This window comes from Aegilops tauschii, chromosome 2 (genome assembly GCF_002575655.3).
Source record: "Aegilops tauschii subsp. strangulata cultivar AL8/78 chromosome 2, Aet v6.0, whole genome shotgun sequence".
Classification (NCBI taxonomy): Eukaryota; Viridiplantae; Streptophyta; class Magnoliopsida; order Poales; family Poaceae; genus Aegilops; species Aegilops tauschii.
This window is the reverse complement of record NC_053036.3, coordinates 417018459-417029391: the sequence shown is the minus strand read 5'-3', so window position 1 is coordinate 417029391 and position 10933 is coordinate 417018459.

The following is a 10933-nucleotide window of genomic DNA, read 5'->3' as shown; positions in this document are numbered from 1 at the left end:
GCACACCGTTAAATTCGTCTGTCAAAGGTTCTTTCAATGATATAATTTTCACATTGTGCATGTCATGTACTATTAATCTTGTCAATAGTCAAAGGCGGTCTTAAAAATCTCATTACACCCTATATAGATGGAAGGAGGGAGTATGAATCCATGTTATGTCCGATTAAATTTTTTCGCTTGCTGTATAAAGCATGTAACCTACTCATACCAACATATTAGTGCATTCCAAATGTCTATACTACCTCTGCAATTCGAACTAAATTTGAATTCGTTTCTCTATTTCAATAAGAATCTACAATCATGATTGTTGCCAACTTCAACCATAATAGTTTTCTTGCTATCCGCCAGATATAAATCGGACGGCCTATAATGCAGGATGGCAGGCACACCATCATCAACAACTCCGTTTTTTTATAAGAGTAGAGATAAAATATATTAAATGTAGTATAACATGTTCATAACCACACCATGTGTATCACCGTTATATGTATTCACACATGCGTCGGTTTGAAACACTATGATAAATTCTTCAAATATCCGAATTCGCTTTTTATAATGAAGTATATATGATCTCTATTCGTCTTTTACACCCACACAACCCTCTTATCTTTGTAGCTAGCGCTAACTTTCTCTTGTGCATGCACACGCCCGCATCCCTCTCGCCCTCCTTCAGCATTCTCTAGCTCCATCGTGCAAATTCGTCTTTTCACTTTAGGTCGTTCACCCATGGTGTGTGTCGGCCCCCCAGCTCCTTCTTTACGGCACACATCAATCGATATGCCTCTCCAGCCAGGTGTGCCTAGCACAAACACAAGCTTCCCCTCTTCTCTTGTCACCGTCCATGCCTCACTCCCACCACTCTTTCAATCGTTCTCGTACTCGCACACTCCTCCCTCCTCGATATAGTATGCCTCTCGTACCACCTCCTACATGCATCCCTCTCTCTCTATCCTTCTCCTCGTGCCTCATTTGCTTCTAACACACACATGCATGTATACCGATCGATCTCCCAACATATACCTAGATCGACTTTAACTACCCCCCCATCGATCGACGTACCTCATAAGTTATGTCTCTCCTTTCTCTAACAAAGGGCGATTGATCTTCCTATGTAGTTACGGCTGCTTACCACAGCCACATCGTCCCCCCTCATCATTCGTGCATGCCTCCTGACCCGTCTCTCACACGCACGTGCACAGACAACAAGCAACCATCTCCTCTCTTATTGATATTGCGGGCGTGCCCTCCGTTTGTCTAGCAAGCCTATCCCACCATTTGTTAGAAGCAACTCCACTACCACCCCCTCCAACACTCTAGCTCTGTCTCTCTCCCAACCTTATTCCTCTCCTGCACATATGCATGGATGCCGATCGATCTCCCTTAATACATGAGGCAGATCGATCTCCTTAATACATGAGGTAGGCCTCTCTCCTCCTCCACACATATACCAGCCATTGTACCTCTATAGTTAATTGGGCCTCCCTCTTCCCCCACCACACACTGATAGTCGAGCGCCGCAGGTAGGTATCCATGCCACAGAGACAAACTGCACATGTCCCATGTCACGTTCCAGTAGGCCAGCCACTCTATATCTTTGACGTGGGCACACACAAATTCGATGGCACTCTTTATCGATCGCGCGCGCACACACACACACATCATCCCTCTCTTCGATTCTATGGACACCTCAAGCCGATGATACCTCCACTCTCTTCTCGTGGATCGCCCCCTCTATATATATGTTATATCCAGGACTCTATTTCACACACATTGCATATGTTACATTTTTTGATTGACCCCCCCCCCCCCAAAACACTCAAGAACCCACACACTATATCTCTCTAGGTTTGTATCTCTCTCACACAACCCCACGTAGGTGGTGTACGTATACAAGAAGAGAATAGGTGCACCGTGCACGTACTCACGCTTCATGCCCAGCCACACCCGCGCGGGTACACGGTGGAGCTCATTTCTTTACGAAATGGCAGCCCACATGCTAATTTGAACGCCTGTAGCGGTTGTTTACCTAGGGAGGTCGTGTACCACGCGTCCACAAAACAAAGTTCGACTTGACGCATTGCCGCGTTATTTTTAAATAAAGTTATACTGCTCAATGGCACGTACACAGAATATAAAACGATTTTTATGGAGAAAAAGGTAGTCCGCTCACTATATACAATGGAGCATGCCTGCCTGGTTTGTCGCTCTTCAGAGTATCTCACACAGGCTGCGGTGGCCTCTCTCTCTCTCTCATCGTTGGTCACTGATCCGGCCGCATCCCGTCCGCCAGGGGAAAGGGAGTGCGGTGGCCTCTCTCTCTCTCACCGTTGGTCACTGATCCGGCCGCATCCCGTCCGCCGGGGGAAAGGGAGGAAGTGCATCGTTTCTCCGTTTGACGGCGCCGAGGCAGCACGTCCCGATCTGCGGTACACGCCGTTCTCTCTGACCAAGCTCCGGCGTGGCAGGGCCTACGCCACCTGCTCGCAGATTTCGCCCGCCGCCGCTCACCTAGTTACATCCCGACGACCTCCAGGTATTCCCTCCGGCCTTGCTCCACTGCCCGTCTTCCCACGTCGCTCCATGTGGATCTTCCATAGTTCTTTGCCAAAAACGTAGCTCGTCCGGCGTACTTTCCATATTGCATTCTCGTCCTCACACCGTTTTAGACAAACACAACTGTGTTGTTATCTTCCCTTAGGGCAAGGAATATGCTTCTTTTTTGTCGTCGCATGTGTCATCAACTGTTATTGGCCAGTAATTGTTTCCTTTCTACTCGTTGCTATTGCGACCTTTTGGTGAACTGCACAAATCACTTTTTTCTTAAGAGTGTTTTGTGCAGTTGTACTAAAATGTCACACGGGCAACGTCTCTACATTTCAGTGCAACTGCACAAAGGGAGATTGGTTTTGCTCTATCCTCCTCATCCAACTCCGAGCCTAATCTTCTCCAACTAGTTAGTCTTAAGAGAGACTGCAAAGGTGACCGGCTTCTATTTGTTTGTTTATTGTTTCATCAGCAGTCCTCTATTATCGTAATCACACTTAATATCTTTGGAACAGGGACGCTCGGCTCTATTTTAGTGAACTGCACAAAATGATCGGAATGTTGCATGCTCCAAACAGCTACTTTTTTCCCAACATGCCTTGTTGATTTAGACAGAGCTGGGGGACGTTGCTGCCAATGAAAGCATGGATCAATTTTAATTTAACACCTTCTCACAACTCTGTCTTCAGTTGTGATGTAATTATTAGCTCTGATCTGCTAATAATTGACATGCATTAGCAAGGAAGTTAGTTTTTTATTGTTTCTGAAAGAGCATTTGATGGCAAGACACGCGAAACAAAAGCTGAAAGCTCACACCATTGTACAATTTCATGTCGCTGGAAAATTATTTGTATAGTACGTCAATTATGTAAACAAATGATGGAAGCTTGATAGCATTGCCAGAAGCCTCTTCATCATCTGGGTCCATGTGCCATGCACAAAATTATACTCCTTCGTTCCTAAATATTTGTCTTTTTACAAATTTCAAACGGGCATATTTTAGAGTGTAGATTCACTCATTTTGCTTCGTATGTGTACTCCCTTCGTTCCTAAATATTCTATTCGTCTTTCTAGAGATTTCAACAAGTGACTACATACGGAGCAAAATGAGTGAATCTACACTCTAAAATATGTCTATATACATCAGTATGTGCCAGTCCATTTGAAATCTCTAAAAAGACAAATATTTGAGTAGTCACTCGTTGAAATCTCTAGAAAGACAAATACTCCGGAGTATATTTAAGAGCCGAGGGGGTAGTGCACAACCGCATGGGAGACTCAGCCCGGTCATTGCACCGCATTAATAGTGAGTAATGAGCAGTCAAATCATAAGCCCCACCTTTCCCACTGTAAGTTGCTCTGAAGAAGCAACCATCAATACGCTCTTCTTTGAATCCGCTCATACTACTCCATCCGTCATTGTTTATACAGCGCGCTTCAGAAAAATAAATCTATGGGACCAAGGCGACTAGCGATCGGCCTGAAAAATAGTGTTGGTAGTTATAGCACGGCGTCTCTTACTAGAGGGAATAATGCGTACACACATGCATACAGTGCTTCCACCCCGGGTACACACATGCATGCACTTACTCCACTCCATAGTAGTACAGTACATGGAGAGAAAATTGTGGACTTGATTGCTCTTACCACGCCCTAATTGATTGAGCATTAAACCAAACGCGTCTAAAGTCCCTCTGGTGGTGGAAATGCATTGAGAGAAATGCATCATAATGAAGCGCGCCCTGTAAACAGTGATGGAGGGAGGAGTAGTATGAAGGTGCAAAACCAAGTACGCGTATGGCCAGTCGGTTAACGCACCTCCTCTTGGCATATCACTGACATTTGGGACAGGAGTGTGAGCAAACCGATCTCAATTGACAGCAAAGAGCCAACCCGCCGTTCCTTAAGAGAGACGAGGAGCGAGAACACACAGATGGGCTCGCACGAAGGCCAAGATATATTCGAGCATGGTTGGTTGATCGATATCATTCATTACATGTTGGGCTGCCGTTTTCCGCCCTTCTCCGGAATAAACGTGTACTTTATCAGAGATAAAAAATAAGAGTACAGACGCTCCACCATGCGGTTCTAGTAGTAGTACTACTCGTACTACTGCGCTTGGCTCTTCGCCTCTTCGTGAAGTCGAACAATGATGGTACTCCGCATGTTGGGTACTACAGTGTATGCCTCTGACAATCTGACACCGAATGGACTGATGCATGTCCGCCGAGGGTAAGTTGCATTAGTCAAAAGGCATAAGCGAGCTTCACTTTGTCCTGCAAGGTTCTCCTCATTCTGCGAGTTGACGGGACACACCAAAAAGTAGTGCTAGTCCATACTCCCTCCTTTCCGGTTAATATGGCTTAATCTTTTTTGCGGGTAAATGAGAGAGCTTTATTCATATATAAGCATTCTTAGGACGATCAGCCAAGACACTGGTCACTAGGAAGCGAGGTACCCCGCAAAAAAAAGAATTAGGAAGCGAGGTGTTTCATCAAGCCAACTCTCGGCCACATTCAAAGTGCAGCAAGCACGGTTCGCACGAAGATGCGCCGCAAGGTTTGCTGACCTGTTTACATGCTGAATAACAAAAAAAGAGGAAATATTACCGAGCGCTACTATTTGTAATAGGATATGAGCCAGAATTAAGCGAGAATTGTGGCGAGTGTTCCACGCAATCAACTTCCATTATCACATGCGAGAACCCTCGAAGAGAACCAAATGTGTTGAAGATTGCTTTATCACATTTTAAAATTATAATAAGAGTGCAGACGCTCCTCCATCCGGTTCCTAGTACTAGTATAGTACGTACCTTTATAGACTATAGTAGTAGTACTAGTAAACTTTGCGCTTGGCTGTTCGCCTATTCGGGAAGTCGAACAATAATAGCACTAGTAGTATCGTGTATGCTTCTGGCAATCTGACACCGAATTAACTGTTGCACGTCCACCGCCTGAGCGAGGGAGAGCTTGCATTAGTCAAAAGTTTCTCCTTGTCCTGCGAGCCACCGCGTGCAAGCTTCTCCCGTCCTGCAACCTTCTCCTTGTTCGGCAAGTTGACGGGACACAGCAAAGTAATGCTAGTCCATACTGCCTCCTCTCTGATTAATATGGCTTAATTTCAAATGAGATAAATACACTATCTGTCACTGTATATTTGTAAAAATATGGTCAGTGGACTTCATAATACGCTCATTGCGCTCAATATATATATATATATATATATTTATATATATATATTCGGGTGTTTATACGTTCACTAGCTCACCCTGACTGAGTATGTGTGTGCATGCACGTGTAGGTTGAGCACTTGAGCGTGACCGTGTGTGTTCCATCGTGTGCTCGGACATGCATGCATTAGGGCGTCGCGCGCGTTTTTGCGTCCATGTGTACGTGTGACTGTTGCATACACGTAGGGGCAGTACGTGTAGGGGCCACTAAGGAGCAGTCAAATCACACAGTAAGTTAGTCGGAAGAAGCAACCATCATTTCACTCATGAAGGACACGTACGCAATATAAAATGGTTGATATGGAGAGAAAAAGAAAACCACTATATATACACTGGCAGGAGCCTAAGCTACAAGCCGGCTTGCTTAGGTTGCTCTCTTCACAAGCATAGAACGACGGGCCTGATCCCGCAGCTGGGGGAAGGGAACAATGTTCTGCGTAGACGCGGTCGACATCGGCATGGGAGAAAACCCACAGTCGATGCGTCCCAATCGGGGGTGACTGCGGTATGGGCCGATGTCGCGTCCCAACCGCCCTTCTAGCTACAGCCCGATGTCCCAGGTACTCCATCTTCCTTTTGGAGCCGGTTTGCTCCACTGCCGTAGCTCCATCTCCATGTCGATCTTTCTCTACTTCTACCGGCTTCTACTTGTGATGAGTTTATGTCTCATGAACTAGTGCCAGTACTATTATTCTAATCACACTTCTTCAATATCTTTGCCATCAGGGATGCTCGGGTCGATTTTAGTGGAACTGCACAAAAGGATCGTATGATCCGAGGGTGCCAGCCGTCTTTCCTTCGACAGGTTCTACCTGGCCAGGAAATTAAATCATGTTTAGGGTTTAGGGTTTAAGTCGTAGTGACCCCATCAGTAGTTTTTCTTTCGTACACGCTCTCACAACTTTTTTGTTTAGTTGTGAAGTAAATATTGGCTATGATCTGTGAATCATTGAGATGCATCAGCATGCGTGTTAGTTTTCCTTTGTATTTGATGGAATGTTGTAATGGGGCAACCTTGGAATAGGAATGAAAATGGAGTGGTAAGTTTCCGTTTTCCCTGAGAAAAAACGGAAACGGAGAGAAACCAACATTTCGTTTCGTTGGATCGCACCATCGAGCAAAACCAACGTTTAAATCACCGCTGTCGTGTTCGTGTCTCACCCTCCTCCACGGCTCGACCCCACACGGTCGCTCGGCATGCCACTTACCGCAAACTGAGTATACGATAACTTTCCCGCCTGCTTGTCGATGGATCGCGCCATGGAGTACTAGCACTACTGGAAGAGATTGACGAGTTGGGGGAGGACAGCTAGCTGTAGCATGGACTCCCAAGAACTTTTTACATGCATGTTGTAGCCGGCTATTGCGACCTTTGAACGCGGAGCAGCCGCATGCACCCGGAAGCGGCGCGGGCGACGCTCTCTCGGCCGGCGCGCCGCTTCAATGCCGGCGCCAGTGAGAGGTCGCGTCCGCTCTGGCCGGGCATGAATGCAGCACTGACCGTTTCGGGCGGGAAGCACGTGCGGGTGATGAAGAGGGTTCAGGTTGGTCAGGACCGGCCGTGGCAGCAGTCCGGACATGCACAAACAAGAGATGTTGTACGTTAATATTGCTACGTATATAATTAACAACGTAAATAATGTGCCAGTTGGACAAATATGATGTGTGTGTGCGCGACGACTCTCGCGACCTGGAAGCGGGGGCGTGTATTTGACCGAGTTTTCTTTCTTGGTACGTTAGAAAATCTGTTTGTCTAATTCACATCTAGATTTTATTTAAGGATATCACATATAAGCTCCCACAAGTATATAATGTAGCAACAAGAAACAAAAAAACTAGGAAAAAAATAGACCACAAACAGAGTGGACATCAACTTAGATGTGACATAACTATGTCACATCTAGATGTGTCCTAGACAGACCCTTAAAAAATTGTCCGCCAGTTTTCGTTTCTTTTTTTCGGGAACGCGCGTATTCTATTTAAAACCACTGCTATGGAGAGATTTTTTTACTCCATTATAGCCTCTTGTTTGATAGAGTTTCTCGCGTCTCGCTCTCTCATCCTCTCCATATATGTTACACGCTGGAGGCTCAGCGTTCATTTGCTAGGGTTTGCTATATTCACAGTCTCTCACCCTCTCTTCACCAGATCTAAACAAGACTGCGTTGGCCTCTTGTCTCTCTCTCCCCCCTCACAGCTGGTGAAGGAGGCGTCCGTATCCCGTCGCACCGGGAAGGGGAGGAGGTGCAGCGTTCACTCTATCACCTTCGGCGAGCGAGGCAATCCACTGCCGACTGCGCTGTTCTCTTTCACCCAGCGCCTGTGCGGGAGGGCCACCGACCCCTTCTTCCTTGCTACCGTACGTAGTGTGGGCAGATCCGGCCTCCCGCCACACGCCTTGCCACATCCCGACGACCCTAAGGTATAAGTTTCTTTGAAACCGTCATTGCTCTAGCTGCATGTGGAACTTTTTTGATCTGTAGTCGAATCTAGGTCTTGGTTCAAAGAGGAAAGAAGGGTGCGGTGGGCTGGAGCAAGAATCTAGGACATGGTTCAATGAGGAAAGGAGGGGCGGAAAGTAGTATAGACTGGCTATCCAGCCGCTTTGTAGGTCGAAAAGGGAAAGAGGGGGTAACCCAGTACACACATCTGTAAGGAACCGATCTCTTTGTTGAAAAGGGAAAGAAACTGGGGGGTCGGGTAGTTTGTGCAGGACTAGATTTGCTGCCCTCACATAGGAAGAAGGTTCAAAGAGAACAAATATGGGACCAGCGCATATATGCTGCTTGGCTACATACTCTGCATCACCCATTTATACGTGTGGACGCACATGGTGCTGGCATGTCCCATATAGCTATTTTCCTGTTGTTAATCTAAGAATGCCGCCGGAAAATTGAAGCAATGCCACTGTTAAAAGTAAATTACATTTTGTAACGAATGTTGTTTCAAGAGAATGTCTCTGTTAATATGAATCAATGCAACCGTTTTAGAAATTCTACTGTCCTACTTTGTTTTCCATCCAAGATAAGTTAGATGCTTCTTTCTGTCACCGTTTGTTTCATCCTCCTTTATCGGCAAGTAATTGTTTCCTTTTTTGCCTCTGTTAAAACAGGGCTATTGATTCAACTTGTTGCTATTGCGACATTTTGCTTCGCTACTCGAAACACTTATGTTCTAAGAGTGTTTTGTGCAGTTCAACTTGAATGTCACACCGGTGACTTTGCTTAATTTTGGTGAAACTGCACAAAAGGAGATCGAGATTTGTTTCCAGTCTTCGTGGCGAGTTGTTTCAAATCTTGGTCTCAACCACATGATGTGCAGTGTGCTTTGAGATGTTGTGCTAATTGTTTTGGTACTGTTTTAAATAAATGTTGAATTGAAGCTATTGTATTGCTGTCTTTTCCCATTAAGTAGTGAACAAAAATGGGACCAACCCAAACATGATGCTTGTTGCTTTGTTACAACAAATTCAGCATCACCCCCTTTGTAAGCCCGTAATTGATGCCACTCTCAGAATTAACTACTGAATCTGATTTCAAAACTGCAACACTTGTTAGGGATTGGCGGGATTACAATTTTTGTGGCCGCATGTTTCATCCTCCTTTATTAGCCAGTAATTGATTCCTTTTTTGCCTCTGTTTAAACAGGGATATCTATTCAACTTGTTGCTATTGCGACATTTTGCTTCGCTACGCGAAACACTTTGCTTGATTTCAGTGCAACTGCACAAAACGAGATTGGATTTCCTATTCGTGTTGGCAGATTCATATTTTATCTTGTCCGTCTCATGAAAGGTCAGTGCAGGCCTTCATCCACATGATTGTGCAGTGTGCTTTGAGATGTTGTGCTACTTGTATTGGTACTATTTTAAATAAGTGTTGAATTGAAGCTATTGTATTGCTGTCTTTTCCCATTAAGTAGTGAACAAAAATGGGACCAACCCAGACATGATGCTTGTTGCTTTGTTACAACAAACTCTGCATCACCCCCTTTATAAGTAGATGGAAGCACATACTATTGTTGCGCCCACTCTCCCCTGGAACTGTTTATGCTTTTCGTTAATCTAATGCCGCTGGTAAAATTAAGCAATGCTACTCTCAGAATTAATTAACTACTGAATCTTAGTTCAAAACTGCAACACTTGTTAGGAATGGTACTATCCTACTTTGTAGTTCTTTCTACATGTTTAACCAAGGTATTGTTAAGATAATGTCTCTGTTAAAATGAATCAGTTGCATTGTTTTAGGAAAGGTACTTTTCTGCTTTGTCGTTCTTTATACATGTTGAAACAAGGCATTGTTAAGATAATGTCTCAGTCAATATGAATGAATCACACTGATGGAGAATTGCTACTCTCCTGCTTTGTTTCCCATTAAGATAAAGTAGATCAGTAGATGCTTTTCTTCTGGGAGTACAAGTCATCAACCGTTATTTCTCAGTAATTGTTTCCCTTATACCTATTGTTGCTTACAGGGATATCAAAATTAAAGCTCGGTTTTATTCCGACTTCGATTTTAGTTGAACTGCACAAAAGGAGCCAATGTGTCCAAGGCAAACTGCTGCATTACTGGGTCCAGTTGGTCGTTCCACTTTGCAGAAAGAAGCAGTCACTGTTTGTGCTACATTACAGAAGGAATGACCGAGAAGCTTTACAGAGTATTATTAGACACCAGTGACATGACTAGTCTGCAGAGACCATTGGCAATTTAACAACACGTGGAGTGCCCTGGGCAAAAAGTGCCCAAACAAGTACAAGAAGCTACGACAGGACTCAACGATCATAGGCATTACATATTTTGAATGGGAAAAGCTTGTCAAAGTTTAATCATTGATGTTAGCAAGAAGACGTTAGTTTAATATATTGGAATTGGAAAACCTTGTCAAAATTTGCTCATTGATGTTAGCCAGAAGACATGCATTTGATATTTTTGAGTGGGACGCCCTTGCTGTGAACAGCATCGAGTGTTTTTTCCTATTCCTGTGTTCAGTTTAGAAGTAAATAGTTACTCTGCTGAGATATTCCTGTGTTAAGAGTTTGTTCTGAATATTTTCTATGTAATGCCACGCCTTGTGTTTGATTGCAAAGTTGAGCTTGGAATGTTGTGGCATGCGGCATCACGAGCTGTTCACCGTGCCTCCTGAGAATAATGCTTCTTATTG